This window comes from Hydra vulgaris, chromosome 01 (assembly GCF_038396675.1).
Source record: "Hydra vulgaris chromosome 01, alternate assembly HydraT2T_AEP".
NCBI classification, from domain to species: domain Eukaryota; kingdom Metazoa; phylum Cnidaria; class Hydrozoa; order Anthoathecata; family Hydridae; genus Hydra; species Hydra vulgaris.
In genome coordinates this window covers 61570539-61595250 of record NC_088920.1, presented here as the reverse complement: position 1 = coordinate 61595250, position 24712 = coordinate 61570539, and the positions used below count along the sequence as shown (strand labels likewise).

Below are 24712 nucleotides of genomic sequence, written 5' to 3'. Positions count from 1 at the left end.
GCGTGATCTGTTGAGTTATTTTTTTTTAAATCCATATTGATTACAATATATTAAATTCTTCATAGATAAATGATTATAAATTCTGTTATATAAAATTCTTTCCAAGATTTTTGAAAACACGGAAAAAAAAAATAGATAGAGGACGATAGTTGCTACCATTAGTTAAATCTCACTCTTTAAATATAGGAGTCACCTTTGCTATTTTTAAATATAAGAGTCACCTTTGTTTTTTTTAAATATAGGAGTCACTTTTGCTGTTTTTAAATATATTTTTAAATACCTTTGCTATTTTTTAGTTGGTTCGGAAAAATTCCTTGCCTAATAGAACAAAAATATCTTAAAAAGTATACATTTTATTAGTTTTAATGATATAATAACAATACTTAAACTGATATCATCCGCACCAACCAAATTATTTTTGCACGGAGACGGTGGAAATTTCGTAAAAGAAACTAATACTCAACATATTATTAAAGATTTTGCGTTAAAACAAGACTTTTTATTGTATTTTATATACAAATTGTTTTTAAAAGAAATGGCTAACAAAACAGCAGATTTAAAATCAAACCTCAAATGAAAATGGTGGATTTGAAGTACTCGTGCTAGTACTCGCTTGTAAATGCAAGCACTCACGTTCACAAAATAATCAGCTTCAACTGCTTCATCAAGAATGCCTTTTAAATTTTGAGACTGAATTTTCTCCTGTTGCTCCTGGAGTACAAGTTGTTTTATTTTCTGTTTGTTATGATTGATAAAAATGGTGACAAGTACAACTAGAGTTGAATAAAAGTTAACTATTATCTTTTTAAACTATTATTATTTTGGATTTATTATCTTACATTATAGTAATTAATGCACTCCTATATCATATTTTACACTCTTTTCTTATTGCTAATGATAATTGTTTGGGTCTTGTTCTTCCGATGCATCGGAATACATCGTGATGTAGAGAAAAATTTACTCAATGTATTTGCTTATTTTTTTGTCTTCTCTCTAACCTGCGCTTTTTATGAAAGAAAACCTGGAGTTTTTTTTCCGCCATGATACTGATACAGCATCACTTTTCTGTGTTACAGTTATATTCACGATTCACATTAACAACTAACTCACAAGTTTTCACGATTTTCTTTCAAACTATTAACTATTTTTTTCTAACTATTACTCCTCGTAGTAATTACTTTGCATCAAAGTGCTGAGCAAGTTTATATAACAACAATAGTCTAAGATATAAACTTTGGCACCCTTAATATATAAACAACTCAGTGCTTACACACATTAAGGACGCCAAAAATTATACTTAATTTTATTTCATTTTATATTATACTTTTGTCTCAAAATCAAAATGATAATTTTAAAACTAAAAGAAAAAAACAATGGGTACGTAGATGCCATGTTTCGCATGGCGCTTGTCCCGACTCTATAGATGACTGATTTAACGTTAATTATTTTCTAAAAGCTATAATATAAACTATTTAAATATTAATACAAACTTATAATTTAAATTCTTATACTTAGTACATTTATAAGTTTTTACTCATTATATAATTATATGCTTACATTGAATTATTTAAAAACTTTAAGAGAGACCTACCTAATTCTTTTATTATCGCACTTCACATGTATAACTATAAATATAGGGGAATTTATTGGAGATTACTTTGTTTATTCTGTAAATATTTTGCTCATTTTCTTTGTGAATAAAGAGAGTTGTTACAAGAAAAGTCTAACAGATAGAGTAAACATATTTAACATGATAATGGGAATCGGTAATGGGAATTCTTATTGGTTTAATGACATGGTAGCTGGAATTATTAGAATAATTATTCCCGTAACCATGATTAACAAATTAACGTAACATGTAAAATATTACCACGGGATTGTTTTAAAAATTACGTTAAAACAGCGGTATTAACGTAATAGTTGTTTCTGTCACCATGTCACTAAAAACTGTTTTTAAAATATTGTATTTAATAGTCGAACAAATCAAACATTTAAACGCAACAAAGTTCTGGATTCTGGATATCGTATTAAATATTTGAATATTATCCCTAAGCCAATTTTACGAGTTTTTCAAGTCGTTTGGTTATGATGCAAAATTTCGATTCCTAAATTTAGTCGTCATATAAATTTGTGATATAAATATTAGGGTACATTTAGGTACTATAATACATTAGGGTACAAGCTAATTAATTTATTAAAGCCAATTATGCGTATAGTTAGTACAATTATGCGAATAGGTTTAATAATATATGTGTAAAAACATTTAAACATTTATTATAATTTGCACATTCTAACACCTCGTGCAGTATCTATCCCGCTTCCTCTATGCTACCTTTCTCACTCGACTTCTTCTGACTTTCACTCTAACTTACTTCGTTCTTCTTAAAATCACTTACTCTTGGTCAGCGATGCTGGTGATGACGCTCATTTGTGAGCTGAACTTGTTTTCGCTAGCCCGGTTATGTGGCCTCTATATGGCAATTAGCCGGAGGAGGATAAACCACAACACCCTTAAATATTAGGGTACATCATGCTTTCAAAATTTTCAATTCATGTGGATCATTTTAATGAAGCCACTGTATGTGAATAGTAACTTGGGAAAAAAAATTGAAAAAAACATTTTTTACCTATGCGAGATTACCTATAAAATTGTTAATTTAGACATTAGCGCAAGGGGGAAAGAGTTATACTTTTTAATTTATTGAAATCTAAAACTGTATAAATTCCAATTAAAGTATTACCTTATTTTATTAACCGTGACTAATTTTTTCTTTTGAAAAACAAATCTTAACGGGATAAAGAGCATTTAAATAACTTTTTACTCAAAATTCTTTGATTTGACAGTTTTCTTCGCTTTTTTTTTTAGCTTAAAATCAAAAAAGCAATCCAGTGTTAATTTAGACATAAAAATTTAATATTGTCAGTAGCTTTTATTTAAGCTTTACACTTTTCTAAATAGATGAACACAAATATTAAGTCAAAGTTTTAAAATTGTCTTATGTATTAGCATTAGCGCAATGTATTACGCAAATGATATACTTTAAAAAAAAAAGTTAAAAAATTTGTTGTTTAAAGCGTACTTATCTTTAACAACTTTTTTGTTTATAATTTTGTTCAAAAAGGTAACTGAAATCATTTTTTGAATAAAGCTCAGGTAAAGCTTTTCTGTTATTTACTCTTACTCTCACAAAACCGTCTCTCTTTTCAAAACCACAAACAAAAACTGCTGCTTCAGTAACCTGTTTTACAGCTCGTTTACAAGATTAAGTGTGAAGAGAAAAATATAGAGCTTCAAAACGAGTAACCAGATATTTATCAAGATCATATGTAGGGATCATATGTATTATTTCCTTCTCCCAATCTATTAGTTCTTTGATAGAGCTTCTGTATTAAGCAAAACACTTTTTGTGATTTTACAACTGTGTCTCCAAACTGCCCGATTTTACTTATATCTTTAATTTTCTTGACGGGAAATGTTCTCAATTCTTCAACAGAGCTTGAAAAAAGAGTTAAAATCAGGGATTCCAAGTTGGCAAAAAAAGCTAAGTTAAGAACGTATTGTGTGGCAATATTATGAACTCAATTATCTTGTCTTTCCAGCAGTCGCAACAGTGTTAGCATGTGATCTGAATCATTTACAGTATTGTGTTTTACTTTGATTTCAAACCACATGTGGAAATATACTTGAGCTACCTATTTAACGACCTATTTAAAAGAAACTTTCAAAGAACGTCACTAGTAAACATGTGATCACTCAAAAAAAGCGAAATAATAACTTCTGCTGTGGTAAGCCATCTGCTCTGGCAAATATTTCAACACTCTGCTTTAGAACAATGTTGGTCTTGCCGGTGGACAAACATTGTACCAAATTATAACAGAGAGCTGTATCTGTCGATATTGTTTTGAAAACTTTTTCGGGAATTTCAAACAGGTTTTGCTCTATAGGTTCAAAAGTTTTAAGTCTTTTTATGTCAATAACTTTAGGGGAACCAGTTAAACAATTATATGCCTCGATGATAATTTATTATAATGCAGCATTCAAATGGACCAGATTAACTTCCTTCTAACTAATTGTTCGGGATTTGACAGCAAACCTCCATATTTTCCTGAACCTGTTATGGAGTTTGTAGAACCCCCTCCTACAACTTCTAAGGACTCGTAAATTTCTCTTGGAACCATCCAATTGTAAAAAACAAATGCTGCTTCTTTGACTGGTTTGTTTGGTATTATGACTTTTAGTAGGAGCGTAATAAGTAAGGTATCTTCCATCAGACTCAAATCTATATGAAATACCAGGTGTCAAATACTTCGCTTTAATAAGGTCTAACAGAAAAGATGTTACCACAGCTGGCATTGCTACTCGTGAAATATCATATCTTATTGAAACTTCTGAAGTACGACAAATTTACATAATTTTTTTTTCCAATTACTGTTTAGAATTGGATTTTTTAGAATTTCCTCATCGAAATCTGAATCATCCTCAAAAAAATATTCAACAGCATTGTCATTTTATATCTTTTTTTTTATATATTTTTATTTTATTTCTTCTCCAGACTTCCAAAAATCATGCATCATTTTAAGAAAAAGCAAAATCACTACTGACTGCAAAATAAAAATTGGATCTTATTTGAATTGTTTCCGTCCCGCTGAAAACTTTATTGAGTTTTCAGAAAAAAAGCCATAATTACAAACACTTAACAGGCTAAAACTAATTTAAACTTCAGCCCAAACTATATTTACAACATTATAAATACAAAATATATTTTCCATTATAGACGTTTTGTATGAACGTTACCAGGCGTTATTCAAACGATGAAAGTATGATAGTATTTTATAGTTAAATTTCTTATATTGTAATTTTTTTTTTGACGTTCTTCGCCCTAAATCAGAATAGCTTTTTTTTAAAAAAAAAGCGAAACTCGTCATTTAGAACAGGAATTGTTCGAGATAAATTAATAATAAAAAAGATTTTATTAATATTTACTTTTATTACAGTTGTATACCAATCTCAATATTTTCAGCACATTTTTATCAAACACTCAAAAAATAACATATAGCAAACACTACTAACATTAAATAAGCTGAAAATTTTTAAGTTAATATCAATACGGCTTTAAAAACAGATTAATTAACAAAATATGTGATTTTAGATCTCACGAACATATGAGTATATCGCGAATATATCAGCGCAGCTTCTGATATATAAAAGGGTGAGTCTTTACTCCAGCCTTCCGCACCGTCGACCACGAAACTTTAAAAAAACACAAAACACTTTAAAACGACACGAAAAGTTAAAAAAAAATTCTAATATTAGAATAAAACAATTAAATAGTATTAAAAGTATAAATTAAAAGTATTAATAGTATTAAAAGGTTACAATAATATAAATATAATTGTTTGGTTTTAAATATGATAGACTTCCATTATAGAACTTTTGCCTATACAACTTAAAAATGTATATTTATATATATATATATACATGTATACATGTATATATATATATATATATATATATATATATATATATATATATATATATATATATATATATATATATATATATATATATATGTATATATATATATATATATATATATATATATATATATATGTATATATATATATATATATATATATATATATATATATATGTATATATACATGTATATATAACTTATATATGTATATATATATATATATATATATATATATATATATATATACATGTATATATATATATATACATGTATATATATATATATATATACATGTATATATATATATATGTATATATATATATATATATATATATATATATATATATATATATATATATGTATATATATATATTTATATGTATGTATATATATATATATATATATATATATGTATATATATATATATATATATATATATATATATATATATATATATATATATATATATATATATATATATATATATATATATGTATATATAAAAATGTGCCTTGCAATATGTTTCATCGTCTTCAATTATGCACATACCTTTACTGGCCTTTATTTTAACCAACTTCATTGATCGTCGAATTCCTTTAACTTCACCATTTAAGCTTCTCCTAGGTCTTCTTATGAAATGCTTTAATTTTAGCATTTTTAAGTACTTTTTTGATATAAGAACGAGAAGTCTTGCAATCAAAGGATATGAAGTCAATGAATTTTGCAAAAACAAAAACAACTTTTTTACGCAGTTCGATTTGTTTCTGAAAGATTTTGCAAATCATTGATTTGTAAAGAAAAGTTTATCAATGCAATGAAAGATAAGAAAGTAACGTTTAATTAAAAAAATAAAAGAAATAAAAAGCATTTGAGGCTTTAGAAAACTCTCAATTTGAAGTTGAATGGATTTTTCCATATCCAATGGGATCATCTGAATTTTTTTCAGACTTTAGAACTTCATTGAATTTTTGGTCTGCATGTTATTTAGTGACAATCACTAGCGCAAGGCAAGCAATGGATGTTTTACCCTACTAATTTATCACGAAAAATCATGGAAAAGTCATGGAATCATTTTCAAATTTGAGTGGCAACCTTAAATGTATATGTTCCCTACATTTACATGTACATGTTCTAAATGTACATGTACATTTACACCCTATTTGTACATGTATTTACACCCTACATGTATAGGTTCTAAATGACACACAGGTCCATATTGTCGGACAGTAACAGTGTTAGTGTAAAATAAATTAAGTAACAGCATACAACATCAGTCAAAAACAAATAGAAATAAAATTTGTGCATTAAAAAAACTATAAGATATGCAGTTAACGTAAACATATGGTTTAGACTTTTAGAATCAGGAAAATCAACTAGCACAGGGATATCATTGGACAAATAATCAAGCAACTTTACATCCTTTTGTTTTTTATTATAAATATGAAGGAAATTTATGTCATGGAAGTTATGCGCTGCTTTTGGAATGTAATACTCATGACACAATTGCAGTTCATCTTTTTCAGCGTAAACTGATAATTTTTTTAAAAGTGAAATTTGAATTATTAAAAATAACATATTTTAGTGATGGCTGTGCAGTACAATACAAAAACTGCAAGAATTTAATAAATCTGTACTATCACAAAGAGGACTTTAGTATTTTAGCCGAATGGCATTTCTTTGCCTCAAGTAAGTAAGTGGTAAGGGCCCTTGTGATGGAGTTGGAGGAATTTTTAAACGTGAAACTGCAAAAGCAAGCTTACAACGTCCATATCATGGCCTAATAATGAGCACTTATCAATTATATATGTTTGTCAAAAAAAGTATCCATAGAATTTCCTTTGAATACCTCACTGCAAATGATTGGCAAGTCGAATCCACAATATTGAAGAAAAGATTTTTGAACGCTACTTATACTTAAATATTAATCCCAAAGTTGGGAATCCCAAAAAGATTTTTTCATGGGACATCCACAATAGAAAAAGCAATGCGTAAAAAAAAATTATGACCTTTGCCACTTATCACTTTTTTGTATGGAAACAGTTGTTCGTCTGTGCAAGAGCTTCTGCTTGCCACCAAAATCAACTTCCTAAGTATAATACTATTATAAACTTTTCATAACTTTTGTCATAATTTTTTTGCTATTATTAATAGCAAAAAAGTTATGACATTTTAAATAACCAAGGTCAAGTGAAAAGGTCAAAACTTTGAAAGGTCATATCTCAGGAAATAATTGACTTGAGTTAAAAAAATTTACATTTTTTCTTTTGTCCATATGCCCAACATGTGAGCCAATTTTCATCAAAATCCGAGTCGGTGATGTCGGATGGATGGTTCCACTTGACGTGGAATGCCCCAAATACATTTATTTACGATCTTCACACCAGTTACAATGATATTAGATAGAGTATAGATACCCTTACCAATTTAACTGGAAGAATAAGGATGAACAATTACCATGCTACGTTTGACAAATTAGATCTTTTTTATTAAACTATTTTTTTATTATTAAATTAAAACTTTTTGGCAATTACCGCGCCATGATAGACAAAAAAATGCCTATAAAAACAATGCGTTTACAAAAATCATTCCGTTAAATGTTTTCAATCCGTAAAATTCAAGTCGACTACGGGCTAGCCCTGATTTTGTCGTAACCGAATCCTTATTAGGATTTGCCCTAAACAAACCCTAATGTTTAAAACTGATCAATATAAACTAAAATTTATCAAAAAATTAAGATAAGCTATTATAAATTTATATTGATAAAAAAAAATCGAAGAAAATTTGCCCTTAATATACCCTAAACCATTAAGGGACCCTTAAGGTTCCCTTAAAGGCTAAGGGTATATTAAGGGCAAATTTTTTTTCATTTTAAGGCGGGATATGCAGTATTTTAAAATAACTGACTTTGTTGGCATGTTTTTTAATACTAACATTTTTATATTAATATTTTCACAAACTTAATTAAAAAAATAATTTCACACGCATTCGATTAAGGGATTGGTTTGTTCAATATCCGGATTTTTAATAAAACATTTTCTTTTTTAAGATTTTGAAAAAATAAAGATCTAAAAGTTTTGATGAGCAGTTGCGATTCTATATATTTTAAAGTAGATATTGAACAAGCATATCTTAAAATGAAGTTTTGCAACAACAACTTATTTTCATTAAAAATTGGGTTTTCAACAAACCAATTCTCAGGTGACAAAATGTATAAAGTTCCAAGCTCCGAGTTTAACCTCGAATTACACGGAATTACACGAAGTAGAAACGGCTACTTAATGTAGTTAAGCTGCTTTTCAAGAAGTTCCCATCAATAGGTTATTAATTTAAACAATCAAGATATTTACGTAAAATACTGGATCTGCAAGATAAATGTTTGGATAATATGATATAGGGAAAACACCAAAAATCTTACTGTAGACTACGAGTAATCTTTTAAAATTTGTTTAAATTATAATATGCTTATCAAGCAATGGCGAATTCAGCATGGAGCGTAAATGAGGGAGGGGGGTAGGGCAAGCTGCCCCTACAAAAACTCGTATGATATCCCCTTCCCAATTAAAACCTACTCGCACCGAACCTACTTTCAAAGATGTGTATGGAACAATATCTCCAGCAATGATGACTTAACTACTAAAAAAAGTCATAAATCTATTCTTAATCAAAAAATAGATGACATCATGTTTCCTGATTTGTCTATACTCTACAAAATCTACAAAGTCTTTTCTTTTACATCTGCTTAAGAGAAGTTTTAGTAGACTAAAGATCAAAACTATCTTGGATTAAGATAAAACAATATCTTTTTGGATTGGCAAGAATGTTTTATTAAATGTGAGCTTGCTGACAGCATTGACTTTAAAATATAAAAAAATTATTTTTCTTCCACCTAGTGGTCACAGGCGTCCGTAAGACGTCTTAACGACACCTTTTATTCTTAGATGTTCTTAAGACGACCAACGAACGTTATGTACCCGCCGAAATTTATATCTCGCAGAAAAAATATGTAGAACCTAACAGGAAAGTAAATTTCTTTCTTAATGCATGCTCTCAGTAATATATATAGTGTAAATATACTTTTAATAACCAAACTATTGCAATATTATTAAAAGTTTTTTTTTTTTTTAACGATAATTGTTAACCAAAGGAAACTTTGAAAACTTAAATTTAAGATTGTTTAGTGTCTTAGACGTTACGTTATGACGTTCTTAGACTTAATAGTTATGGTGAAAGGCACATAAAAGCATCAATATAATATATTTATCACAAAAGTAATTTAAAAAAAAAAACGTTTCTAGGAGTTAATGTGCCACCCTTGTCGCCCTCTACTCATTCTTTAGCCCCCCTCCTTTCCCCACGACGCTAAACCTTAATCCGCCACTGCTATCAAGAATTTGAGTTTAATAATTTAACATAATATAATTACGGTATATTATGGAATCCTAAACTTTAGCTTTTGTTTCCATACCTGTAAAATCTCAAGTTCTTGAATGCATTTTTAAGTCAGGACTTTGCTCTATTTTAATTTTTACGGTTGACATTTAGACAATAGAATATTCCTCAAGGGAATAAAAGAAAAAGAGCTATAACTACAAGCATATAATTTGTTTGTTTACTTTTATTAAGTAGAGAACGTGATATTTTTGAGTAAAAAAACATGTTATTTAATAAATTTATAGACTCTTTGGAAAAGTTCTATTTTTTAGAAATTTATAGACTCTTTTGAAAAATTCTATTTTTTTAATTTTAAGAAATTTATAGACACTTTGAGAAAATTCTAGCTCTATTGATCTTTAATCATGTCCAAATTAAGGATGTTTTTAGTTTTATTTAATGCAATTTAAAGCAAACCGACTAAGCAAAACCCTGAGTTCAAAATAAGTTTATAGAAGAATAAGAAGTTGATAAGACAACTACATTTTTTTATTTGCCCCGGTCATGTAAAACTTTTACTCTTGTACTCTGTACAAAAAGTTCAAAAAGAGACCTTATAAAATTCCAAAATTCTGCATAAACTAAAAAAAAACTTAAAGGAAAACTTTAAAACACAAGCAGAAGTTGTATTGAAAAAAAAAAATTTCATATAAAACCTAAGTTATAAATTGTCAAAGATGAGATTTTTATAAAAAATTTCGATTTAAATTTTACTAATGCGCCTTAACTACGTTGAATACGGCTTGATAGAATACAAATTGTAATCAACTTTGTAACAGATTAAACCGGGTTAAAATATCCCAAAAAGGGATATTTTAAACGAAAACTATCCAAAAAAAATAAATAAATTAAAAAAAATTTTTATTAATTATATATATATATATATATATATATATATATATATATATATATATATATATATATATATATATATATATATATATATATATATATATATATATATATATATATATATATATATATATATATATATATATATATATATATATATATATATATATATATATATATATATATATATATATATATATATATATATATATATATATATATATATATATATATATATATATATATATATATGTAACTATTCATTTGATATAAACTATACTTAGAAAAATAATAAATGATAGGTGATTTTAATTTTTTTAATTTTTTCCAAAACATATAATTTCTACTATAAATGATATATATGTTGGAAAAAATAAATAAAAATATATCTCTTATACATATTGTAGACCTAAGTATATATTTTAGTTGAGTTAAATAAAGCTTATAACCTTAAATAATTAAATATATTGTTTAGTTAAATAAGTATCTTTTCTTAAAATGAAATTTTATGATATATAAACAAAAATATTTTAAATGATTTTTTTTTCTTTATGATACTGTAAACCAGAACCAGAAAAATTAGTCTAAATCTTTGACTTTATACTTTCTTTCAAACTCATGTTTTTTTTTACTCTCTGCTTAATCAGATAATAGCTGGAAAATGTTTTTAAAAATTAGGTTTAATTCTCCAAAATGACTCATGAGTGATTATTGAAATATTCTTATCCTTATGGATTTGAATCCTCCTAAAAACATTTTATTAAAAAAATTATTTTAAGATCATGCAAGTGCTAAAAAAAATTTAACAAATATTTAAATTTAAAAATTTTAAATTTAAATTTAAAAATGAAGCAATATATATAATTTTGGGTTTGACCCTTATATAGTTTAATATTTTTGCTATGTGACAGTATTAAGATGAATTCCACCAAAGTTTTGCTAAGTTTTTTAATTTAAATATTATTTTTTTAATTTAGATTATTAAAATATATGGCACAAAATTCTAGAAGCTCTCCTGAACTGCTGAGACCTCGACCGACCACTGCTACTATTAATAATGTCGGAAAGGTATTTCAAAATTTAATTTTATGGTACTTTGAAGTTAAGAAAGTTCTCATTAAGAGAAACTTTTGATTATTATTGATTCTAAAATCACCTTCTGAAGATTCTATTTTCTGTTAAATATTGTAAAAGTTTTATAGATATTTTTGTTTACCTTACTTAGACTGCATTACTGTAAAAGAAGAATTTTTCTCTTTTTTCTCAAACCTATAACATTGAAACACAAAGCTTGACAGATGAACTTTGCTTGTAATCGCAAAAATATTGTTGTATTACCAGCATTATGCCATTTTATAAAAGGCAGGACTCATAAAATAGGATATTTGACACTGACTAAGACTAAACACAAAGTAAAATCTGGCTATGCACTTTGCAGGACACACTAGGCCATGACCTAGGGGCCCTGCGATTGAGGATTCTAAAAGGATAATTTTTCAAGATATTTTGATACAGTGGAATTTAAGAACACAAATATGTATCTATATTAATGATTTGATAAGGTTATTGTAGTTTTGTTATAAATAATAAAAAAATATTTATCTATTCATAAATTAAGTTAAGATAATATGTATTTTATTGTCCCTTTTTTAAAGTTAAAATAACCTTAAAAGCCCTAAACCTGAATCCTCTAATTCTTTGAAAACATACAATCTAGATCTAGTAAATTCAGCTGTTTTGGAAATCAAAGCTATTGATGATTCAATTAATTAATTCTAATTAGAGTTATTAACTAAAATTAAGAAGGTTTCACATGCGTAATTAACCATATTTGAAAGTGAAAAGTTTGACGGTAAATTGTGAATAATTAATTAGGAAAAATGGAAGAGCAAATTCTTTCTTAAAATAACTGAGTTATTAACATGTTTTTTTGTTGTTGTTGTTGTTGTTGTTGTTATTGTTGTTTTTTAATTTTAGTTTGCTTGATTATTAATTGATAAATATTTAAGTAGATAATGTGTATGTTTCAAATTTTAGCTAGCAGTTTGCAGTTTTACTTTGCAAAATTATTCATACACCTTTAAACTACTTGAGGCAAAAATTATCTCAGTTAGTTCTTGGCGATAGTTTCATTGTAATGCTGTATCAATGCTATGATACAATGCTAATTGCATAACACAACTAGCTTTTACGTATGAAATACTTGTTCAATAGTAATGAAAATTTGTACTTAACTAATTTTTAGGTAGAGGAACTCAAAAATGGTGGATAAAACACTAAAAAATTTAAGCTCCATATGAAAATTTACTCACAAAAAAATATTTATCTTAAGATGCTTAAAAGATATGATTGTTCTATATGTTAAATATAGAACAATCATAACTAATGTTCTTTATGATACAAACACCCCAATACAAAATAATGCCAAGGTTTTCTTTTTTAAATCAGATTTCTTTTTAGATCAAAGTTTTTTAATATTAAACCCCTAAAAATTCAAAATTTGAAAAATAAACCATGAAAATAATTAAATTGTAATGAGAAAAATTAAAGACAATAAGAATTAACAATCTTCAACAGTTTCATAAAAAATTAGTTCTCTAATTTTAAGTTTGGTCAGCTTTTTTTAACACTTTGGTGGTTAATTTGGTGATTTTGTATTGTCTTCCTGTGACAGTTGTTGTAATATTAATCATTAAGAATAAGTTTGTTGATGGAACCCAGCACACACCATCCTTTAGAAGGCCAACAACAAGACCTTAAAGGGTAAAATGGATGCATAAATTTAACTTATCAATATCCTCAGCTAGTCCAATCCATGTATTGTTATTATATATCAAACATACTAACACTTCAATGCTTATATTAAACAAACATTCTTTAATAATCTCACCAGTTTAAAAATTAAAAAAAAACAAATACTCTATTTGTTCAGAAACAACTTTAGTTCCAATATCTGTGTTACTTATTGGAATGAAATTGTGATAGCTGCAAGTGCCTGGTAATATTTTTGTAGTTGAAAATCTTTGCTCCATTTCACTTTGGATTATCATGTTTCACTCCTTAGATATATAACAAAAACTAATTTCTATGATTTCATTTTGGCAAAAATAAAAGCATCGCAGATGCTGTACAAGCCTTCCTGGGAAATGTGTGTGATTTTTTGTCTTGTATGTCCACACAAGAATATTTTATTTTAGACAACTTGGTAATGGCAGTTTGCAAGTTTTATTATATTAGGCATTGCGGAAAAAACCAAGTTTCAAAAACAAAGAAAGCAAAACTAAGAAAATAAGAAATTAAAAAAAATTTAAATAGAAAACAAAAATTAATAATTTAAATGATTTGTATACTGTTTTTATTTTTGTTTCTTTAGAGTGGTTGTTATTTTCAGCAACGAAATTGGATAAGTCAAAGCAAAAAAATATAGCAGTTTTAAGTCGACATTAAAAAGAATGATTTTCCTAAAATTGATTAAAAAAATAATTTTTTTAATCAATTTTAATTTACATTTTTTATAATTCAATTTTTATTTTAGCTTTTGCAATCACTGGTTTAATGTTTCTACTGGTAGAATGTTTCTACTTTTAAAACTATTGTTAAGAAACAAAATATAATTAACTATTCAAAATGTTTACGATTTAAATAAATCTTTCTTCCTCACTTACACTATGTTCTAAGTTTGATATTGTTATTGTAACTAGATATATGCTTAACTTTTCCCAATGATTCTCGCTATGCTGGGTATTATAGAATGGGTAATACGGACGCCGCTTAATTAATTTTATAATTATTGAGCGTTAAAACTCTTTTACATTTTTCTAATTTTTTTTTTCAATTTCAATCACAAATATATTTGAATAAGAGAATTTTAAAAGACTTAAGTTTTTTTGTTCAAATAGATTTCTTTTTAATTAAAATTCTTAAAAACAACTTGCATATTTATAAATAATGTTTGATCTTTATATCGCTTTGAGTATAGTATAAAAAAATGGTATTGCGTTTTTTATATTTTATTCAAGATTTCTTGTTAAACTAATTTTTAGTTTGAAGCTTATATTATGTGTTAACAACATATAAGAAAGCCCGCACAGAGACTTTGTGGTGCCCAGGGTCAAATTTTTGTTTTCTTTGGATTCCTGTATATATTGAATTAAGCATGAATTTCACTGTTTATCATCCGTATGCTTATTATCACATTAAAATTTAATGAAAACTCACTGCACATAAACACTCTATATTTGAACTTGGTTATATATGATAAAACGAAAATACAAATACAATTTAAAATTAATGGAATTATTTATTTCATCAATAAAATGTTAATTATTAAGACTAGTCAGATCACACTAATTTCACTTTACGGGTTTTCTTTTTTGGGAAACTATAGATGACACTAATACTATTAGATTAATAGGGCGTTCTTCAGTAATTGTTGATCGCAATTTTGATTTGATAAGAGCAAGCTTACTGAAAAAGCGTTCTGCTTCAGCCACTGAAACCGGGATTGTATTAAAAATGAGAAGCAAAATGCAGATTGAAGCAAATATTAAATATAAACCTTTCTAGAGATTCTGAGAGCAACTTGATAGTAGAAAGATTTTATTTTTTTTTTGTAAAAGAAGAGGAGTTGATTGAATATTTCTTCAATCAACTCCTCTTCTTTTACATCATTTACGTAGAGATTTGCCAGGACTTAGCATTTTTCTTTCTGACTTCACTGAGTTTTTCTTCATTACTAGAAGGTGATGGAAAACACCATATGAACAAAAACATATCTGTATCTATTCTGTATCTTATCTGCTGGAGCAGCATTTCAAGAGCAACATTAAATACGTTCACCTCCAAATCCTTTGATTCGTCTGCATGGAAGTAGGCTGTGTTTATTGAATCACAGTGAAGTGTTTTCCTTTTCCTTGTCCTCTTCTTAACAAAATCATTTTGAAACCCGAACGAAGTTAACCCAGATGCAAACAGTTTTGTTTCTTGGAGGATTTGGGGTCAAGAAGAATCGATTAGAGTCTTCAAAAACTTTGTCTTGTCATCCAAAGAAATGCTTTCTGATTGAAGGAGCCAGACATCGTTGACACATAGGAGAACCTTGAATCAGAAAGAAGTCAAGACAATGAATTCAAATAATTCAATCCACTTTTTGAATGTCTTAACTAAAGTCAGTTGATGATCTTCTAAATCAAGTTCTTCAAGAAGTTTCAAGAACTTCAGTATTTCTTTTGGTTGTTTCGACAATGGTTAGACAGTCTCTATGCATGCACTCCATCTTGTTTGGGACGATTGGTGAAGGGACTGCCCAGTTGCCTCAGTCAAATTATTCCAGTGCATGGGGCTACTACTAAAAAGATTATACAATGATTGGATGTTGCAAAAATAGTTCTTGATTTCAGTAGAGGATTCTGCAGAATGAACACCGGCTAGATTGTGACTATGGGCACTGTAAGGCATGAACAAAGCTTAATGATTTTTCTTGAGAATGATGGCCTGCACTCCTTTGTGTACACCTCACATATTAGCCCTGTTGTTATAACCCTGGCCTCTACAGTTCTTTAAATCAATTCGACTTTGATCCAAAGCGTCTATAATCAGCTTCGCAATGTTAAAATCCTTTTTTTTTCTCCAGATTTTCTACCTTCAGAAAACGCTCTTTTACTATCCATTGGTTGTCAGATCAGAGGCAGGAACTTTTTTGTTTGTAAAATCTCTAAGAAAAAGTTCCGGATTTTGAGGTGTCCATTTTATATGACTAGATCGCGTTTACTCTAAGATGTGTATTTTTTATTTTTAAATAAAATGAAAAAGTTTTTCATTTGTTTCGAAAAATCAAAACAAATAAAAAACTTTTTTATATAGAATTTAATTCTCAAAGGAATTAAAGAGAAAAAGAATTAAATGCAATTTCACAACATCAAATTAATTGGCATGAATGTATTGAGAAAGAATATTTGAAAAGTGTTGGAATGAGAGTAACTTAACTGATTTATGTAAAATAACATTGATAATGTTTTAAAACAAGTTTTTTGTTCGAATAAGTATTATGTAGTTCAAATTTTAACTACATTTAAATTGGAGCGATTGCAATCAGTCCTTCCACGCCGAAAAAATAGAAATTGTGAATTTTCCATTTAACTTAACCTAAGTTTCAATTTCATTTCATGTTATAAAATTTTAAAAATTTTACAAAATATCTTACAGAGAAAAAAGTCTTTTATTTAGTTTTAAATTTTTTGCTTAAAATTATGCAAATAATCTTCCTTTTTTTGCCATTTGAGATAATTTGCCTGTTTGGAAGTTTACCGTTTGATAAGTTTACAATAAATACATACTACATATATAAATTTAGACTGGAGTAAGAAGAAGACATAATCTGTCTCATCATTAAGCCCCGTTTATATATTATCTGTGTTTATATAAAAGCCAATTTATACAAATTCCGTTATAAATACATATAAATTTTGCAAAATGCTAAAAATGTCTTTAAATAAACGTGAAACTATAGTATATTTCTACTATTTAAGATAAAAGTAATACAAACATACATATATATTAATGCATACACATTTTCTATATTAATTTTTAATAAGATTCATTTAGTGGCAATAGCAATGTTTTTTTGTTTTTTCTATTTTGAATTAAATTTAGAATAATAAATATTTGAAGTCTGTTGTAATAAATTTTAATTTTAATAAGAGTCTTTTAGATTCTGTTTTAAATTTCTCCAAGGAGTTGTGCTTTTGATGGTTATTAAAAATTTAAATAAAATCTTTTATTGAGGGTTGCATATGCCCCCTTTGTCCATGTGCCTATGTAAAATGTACCCAGTACCCCCTCTGGGCGGCCCTGCATATAAGATAAAAAACATTTATATGGCTAATTTTTGTGAGTTGAGTATATTAAGTAAATTTAGTAGTTCGGTTTTGATTTAGTTTAAAGGTAAAATTACTGTGAGGTACTTCGTTTTTTTTCTGTAGTGTCTCCATTCAGTAAATCAAACTAAATATAACTTTAAAATAATATTGGCTTCCATGCAAGATATAAAGTAATTTAAATTCAAAAGTAATTTAAGTTCAAAAGTAATTTAAATTACTTTAAAGTAATTTAAATTCAAATTAAATATAAAGCATTTTATGTTGAATAAAATTTCTGCGCAAGAGAGCAAAGATCATACTTCTATTCAAAAGGTAAGTTTAGCACAGATAATAATAAAAGATAGCAAAGATAATAAAAAAGTTAGACAAAAACATTACTTTTAAGAAAAATTCTAAATTAGAAAAGAAAAAAAAATTAATAAAAAAAAGCAAACAAATTGTGAAAAAAATTTTTTAAGAAAAAATTAACCGCGAAGGTTTGAAAAGCAATCGTGATTCGTGATCACGATATGCTTAATTCAAGCCCTGACCTACATATTAAATACAATTACTACAAATTAAATATAATGAAATATTATAATATTAAAAATAAGTATATTAAATAATATTTAATCAAAATACTTATCCTGATAAAAACTGCATCACATTCTTAAAAACTACGAATGTCTGTGGTTTGAATCCCACCACTATTCATTTTTTAAATTATTTTTCTTTAAAATATCGCTGGTCATATATTTGCTTTGTAACCATTTATCTTTTTTTTTTTGTATATAAAAAATCTTTTTGTTGTATATTTTTGAATGATACACATCTCTTCACATTCAGATCTCTTATACCATTTAAGCCTTTCAGTTTTTTCTAAGTAAGGCATACACATACATATACATAGTTTTTAAGCTTCAATTAGGCCTTGCCTTGCCTACACATTTTTCACATAATTGTTTATGTATGTCTATTTCTGTACAATTTTTATCCCCAATCTTTTAGGGCTTTATAATTTTGTATACCATTTTTTTTTTACATCAGCTCTGTGCATTTAATTCTACCCACCCCCTCCCTTTTGATCTACTTTGTTATTGGTTAACAATTATTTATGATAATTATCATTAACTGTAATGCAATTAATAATAATAATTTTTAATAATTGTTTACGTATATTTCACCAACAACAAAGTAGACCAAAAAGGCGAGTAGAAAAACAAAAAAAAATTGAGAAGTGGTGGGATTCGAACCACAGACATTCCGTGTACAAAGTTTACAAAGTTTTCATCACCTTATCCAAATAAGCTAAACATTTATATTATGAGGAGGAAATAAATATAGTTACATATTTAAAAAAGTTATACATAAAAGCATGCGCATAGATTACATAGACGTTTTCATATAAAGAGAATATATTCTTGTTACATTAAAATTATACAAACATATTTTACAAACAGATAGATATTTTCGCTTTCCTCCTTAATAAAAGAAACAAATGAAATACAGGAAAATCATTCTTTTTAATGTCAAATTAAAACTGTTTTTTTTTTTTTACTTTGCCTTATCCAATTTTGTTGCTAAAAATAACAACCACTCTAAAGAAACAAAAATAAAAACAGTACACAAATTATTTAAATTATTAATTTTTTTTTTAATTTAATTAATTTTTTTATTTTGTTAGTTTTGCTTTCTTTATTTTTTGAAATTTGCTAACAGCCATGACCAAGTTGCCAAATATAAAATACTCATGCATGGACATACAAGACGAAAAATCGTTTTCGTTTCCTGGAAAGAGTTGCTGTAAGTATATAGTTTATTGTTGCTCAATGAAAGCTAGCCTAGCAATTGAAGTAAGTTTTTTTACAGTCCCACCAATCCATCAAAGCGAGATTTACCGTGACTTGTTGCAAAGAAAGACTATTTATATTTCATAGCAAAATCTTATTCATAGTGGCTTATATTTACGAAGTGTTTGCAGTTTTTGTATTGGTCATTATACACCCATCTGAAAAGTAATGAGCAGTTTCTGTTTGATGAGAAATATTGCTTTTAATATGTTCAATTGTTAACTTCATCACATGATATACCATATCTACATCATGCAGTAAATCATCTGAGATGAAACACATTGAATCACATTTGAGGACTTTTACTTTATAATAAACTACTGTTGGATTCAATGTTGCTTGAATTTTGTTGCAGTGAAAAATTTGTACTTGTCTTGTACAACAAACTCATAATTTTCTGAGAAATCACAAAGGACAATGACCTCAGTACTACTTAACTAATTTTTTAAATTCCTTAAAAAAACAGCTTGTTTTTTTGCAATGTAAGAATGAACATTAGTTTTTGTAACTTATTTATTAGAGTAATAATGAAGCTACTTGTGATTTCTGTTAGACTTACTAGCTCAGATTAGTCTGTTGTCTTTGTTGTCATTGTTTGTAATCTATACAATAACCATCATCTTAAACAATATTTTCTTGAGAGTAAAACTTATTTTCAAGATAATGTTTTAATATTGAATTTTCTGGACACAAAGGGCAACAATGTATCATGCAGTTCTTTATTAGCCTTACTACAAATAAGCATATCAATAAGTTTGTGATCTTTTTTAATTGAACTGCACTAAACATTAACTTTAATCATTAACATTTTGTTCCTCTCCCTAAAAAAATAGTTAGGTACAAATTTTCAACGCTATTGAGCAAGTATTTCATCAGTTAAAGCTAATTGTGTTATGTAATTAGCTTAAAAAATAAATGACGCTGAAAAAAACAATAAAAAAAGAGATTTGGACTGAGTGTCAAATTTCTCTGAAACCGTAAGGAGTCAGACACTAAATTTTAGAGTGAAGTTTTTTTTTATTATTTCAAGTTTGTATTTCAAAAAGCATCAAAATCTGAGGTGGTATGGTGTCGAACATAAATTGAATTAAGCTGGAATGACCTATTGTGCCATCACAATTGATCTTTTCTTTGTGAGACAAAGAAGATGAAAAAAAAAAATAAGAGCTGCCAATTCTAGATTCAGGTACCAAGATAGGGCAACATCATTTTTAATCCATACTACTTAAACATAGTACTTAAGACAAGGATTAATAAATATGTTCTTGGTGATGGTTTCATTGAAATCTTATATCAATGCCATGATACAACATTTTAGCAGAAATGTAATGCTGAGGCCTGCTTAGCAGAATTTTCGCAAACCAGATTTAAAAAAAATTTTGCTACTTAAAAAGAAGGAATATATGACCAGGCTACAACAACTACATCAAGAAAACTTACATAAGTATTGGATATTTAGTAAATTTTTTAGAAGCACTCAATTTGGCAAAATTTTGAGGTTGTGTTTTTCTCAGGTGTGGACCATGATCTGATAGTATTGTGCAAACAAAATTAGTTTTTTCTTTGTGAGACAAAAATGGAAAAAACTAATAAAGCAAGAGCTTTCAGTTCTAGATTCGGCAACCAAGATAAAGTCAGTATAATTTTTAATCTGGTTGAACAAAACACCATTATAGTGGTCATGCAAACGCTGCATTAACAAAATGTCATTTTTAGATGTATCAACTAGAGTCCACATAAAAATCATGACTGGCGATAAACAAAAATGACAAACCAATTAAAATGTTGAATTCCTTGTAATTCCTGAGCTTTTAATTTAAAGATGAATTTATTTCTTGTGATTAATAATTTTGTTTTCAATGATTAGTTTTTTAGTGTAAGCTCTATTAAGCCCTCCAGTATTGGAAGCTGTTGTGTTAAAGCACATGTGGATGACCATTGGTTTACACTTTCAAGACTTTACGTGTTCATGAACTGCATCAGCAGTTGCTTGTACTTTAGAACAGGGCTTCCAGTTCGAACATGTTCAGGTTCAAACATTTGAACTTTTGCCATTTTTAAAGAGGTTCAGGTTCGAACTTTTTTCTCTAAAAGTTCGAACATGTATATATATATATTAAAATTAGGTTCTTTATTATAATTTTTTAACAGTTAAACTGAAATCTTTTTTAAACTGTGACTTTTTAGACAGTTTTCGTTACTCTTAATTTTTATTGTGTAATACTTTTTTTTTAAAAGTAACACTTTTAAAGTTTTAAAAAAAGTTTTTAAGTTTTAAACTTTAAAAGCAACACTTTTAAAGTTTAATTCACAAATGGAATATGTAAACAAATGATTTAGAACATTACTTTTATATTTTAAAGTTAAAATAGTTATGTGCGTTACATATTTTTAATTGTTAAAGAAATACCATGGTTAAACCCATAAAATAGATTGTTAAAATTTCTAAATTAAAAAAAAAAAAATTACAGAGTTCAAATAAATGAAATAAATAAAGTAATTGAAAAGTTTGGAAAAGAAAAAGCTTCGATTTGTGATTTAAGGACAAGATGGAGCAGTACTATTAAATCAGGAAATTGGAACAAACCTTGTTCAAAAGGAAATGCTGATTTTTGAAGCTAGCAAAGCTAGGCTGAAGTATTTAGATTTACTTTTCAAAGCTCTTCAAACAATTTCTCCTATATCTGTAGAAGCTGAGAGAGCTTTTTCTAATCTTGGACTTTTTGCTACTAAAATAAGAAGTTCTTTAAATGACAAAACTTTAGACACACTAACTTTTTTAAAGCAAAATATGAAAAGTACTCATTGATTTACTTTTGTCCTAATTAATGATGATAAACAAATAAATACTTTTATGCATACTTTGTTTTACTTTTATGTGTTTTAACATTACTAAAATAAAGTTCGAAATAATTCGAACTTTTTTCCGCAGTAGTTCGAACATGTTCAGGTTCGAACTTTTTAAAAAAAGTTCTAACTGGAAGCCCTACTTTGGAACTCCCAGAAGTTTAGTAATTACTAATTAAGTTTAGCCATTGACAAGTGATTAAGAAGGATTTGTAATTGAGAGAGCAGGATTGGTAACTGATTGACATTTTTTAGTGACATTGCCAGTTATCTTTGACCATGGCTTATTGTTTCAATGAACAATAGATTTTGAGGGAATATAATTTTCTTTTATAAGAGCTGCAGCTTGTTGACACTAGCAATGTCTAAGCATTTCACTCTTGGAAAATATTCTTATATCAGTACACCAGTACTGATATTAGAATATTAGAATATACAAGAGTAACTGTAGACTTTTTGATTCTGGCAAATGCTCCGTTCTCTACAGTGGCAAATTTAGTTAGTTTTTGTGTTGTGTTGCATAATTTGTTTTACTCAAACATGCTGGTTCTGCAGAAAATGCATCAAATTCATCATTTTCGTTACTCTCTACAAACATTTTATACTTTATCTACCTCTTACCAAAAATAACTTTTTTGGTATTTGAGTTAAGTAACATTTGGGTATTTTTTTGACACTAAATTTCAATCAGCAAAAATTTTAGCAAAATATTGTTATGTGAAATAAGTATAAACATTCAAAGTTTTTGAGTGTAGAACTTACCTGGAAGTTATTTAAGTCAAATACCACCCCTGGATCCACCCAAATTTTACCTTAAGCAAAGACCTGATAAACCTGCACCTAGTTTTAAATGTTTAGACCAGAGCATTTGTAATCGATTTTTTGTAAATTTTATAAGTAATTTAATAATAAATTTTAGAAGTAATAAACACACTCATACACAAATAAAATTTTAGTGAAAAAATGGTTTATAAAATCTTAAAATAAGTTGTTACTTAAACTTTTCACTGCATAACATGCTTTGAGATGTTGTGCTTGCTGTGTGCATATCTTTTATGGTTGCGTATTTATTTGTGAAAGTAATTGTGTTGAGCAGCAAACTAAATTAAAACAAGATGCAAATATACTCGCTCAGTGCATATGGAACCTCAATTTTTTAAGGGTTAATGCTTCTGCAAATAATTAATTGAAGAATTTAAAAAATAAAGTGGTGCAATTATAAAGGTTAAAATTATGAAAAACAATGCAAGTTTTAATTTTTCAAAATTCTTTTAAAATGGTTTTCTAAAAAAAATAAGTTTCAAAGAAAACCAATTAGGATGTTCAAAATATTTAAATGGAATACTTATTTCTAAAAATTTTTTAACTGTTTTAAAAAGTTATTTGGTTCAGTTTGGGGGTTCATTAATTGAATATTATTATTTAAAATATAAATGTCTTTTATTGAACTTTTTTTATTGAATATTTTGTACTTAATTATTATAATTATGATTATACTAATTAATTAATAGCAATACAATTATTTTAATTATATATAGCTTTAGCAATATATTTTAGATGAGGCATTTTTTTACCTTTGAACAGATAACTTTACCATAAGTTTGCATTTTTGAATTAAAAAACATAATAATATTCTGCATTCGTTTACATGTTAATAATTTTAGGTTTTCAATCAAAACAAATTAGCCTTTGAAATTTTTTTTTAACCTTTATTTATAAAAATAATCTTTTACTTTATTCAACAAAATATATATTTGTATAAGTTAACAGGTTTGATATAAAATTGAGTAGAAAAAAGTAGAAATAATTAATGTAATGAAAAAGTAGAATTAATGTAATACATTTACAAATAAATAGTATTAATAATACAAACTTAAAAATAAAGTTGTGCAAAAGTTTTACCAATTTTTCTATGAAATAAATCATTTTATTTTTTCAGTAGCAAATTATTTCAAAGAAATATTTAGTTGTTACTTTTACTAATTTTTACTAATTTATTTAAACATTTTAGGCAGCACTAGTTATTGTAGCCTTCACACACTCATCAGATGTTTGACAGTTGATAATAAACTTTGCTTTTTTATTTATTTTTTAACAATCTGCTATAAATGCCAAGAGCAGATCCAGAATTTTTATTGACTGTAGCAAAAATGCCATAAATATTTTTTTGTCGAAAAAAAAAAAAGGTCCTCGCTTTTCACATTTGTCGACCGTACTAAATGTCCAAGTTTGTTGACTGAACTATATGATCTACATATGCCGATTTGCTGATCTAAAAGAGCTAAATTTGTAGACATAATGAAATAAAATTCATTGATAGGTGGTGGGGAAAAGATATCACACACCAATCATGCCAGCCTTTAATGTACAGTGGCTTATAGTGATACGTGAGGTCTTC

General features: G+C 27.0%; 1 long non-coding RNA gene across 1 annotated transcript in view; it reads left to right on the top strand.

Annotated features, from left to right (window-relative positions):
* Positions 1-11720: 11720 nt before the first annotated feature.
* Positions 11721-24712, top strand: part of LOC136075498 (uncharacterized) — a 36785-nt gene continuing 23793 nt past the window's right edge. Inside the window, exon 1 of the long non-coding RNA XR_010635984.1 lies at positions 11721-11828. This is a non-coding gene — a long non-coding RNA (uncharacterized LOC136075498). The remainder of the gene's footprint in view (positions 11829-24712) is intronic.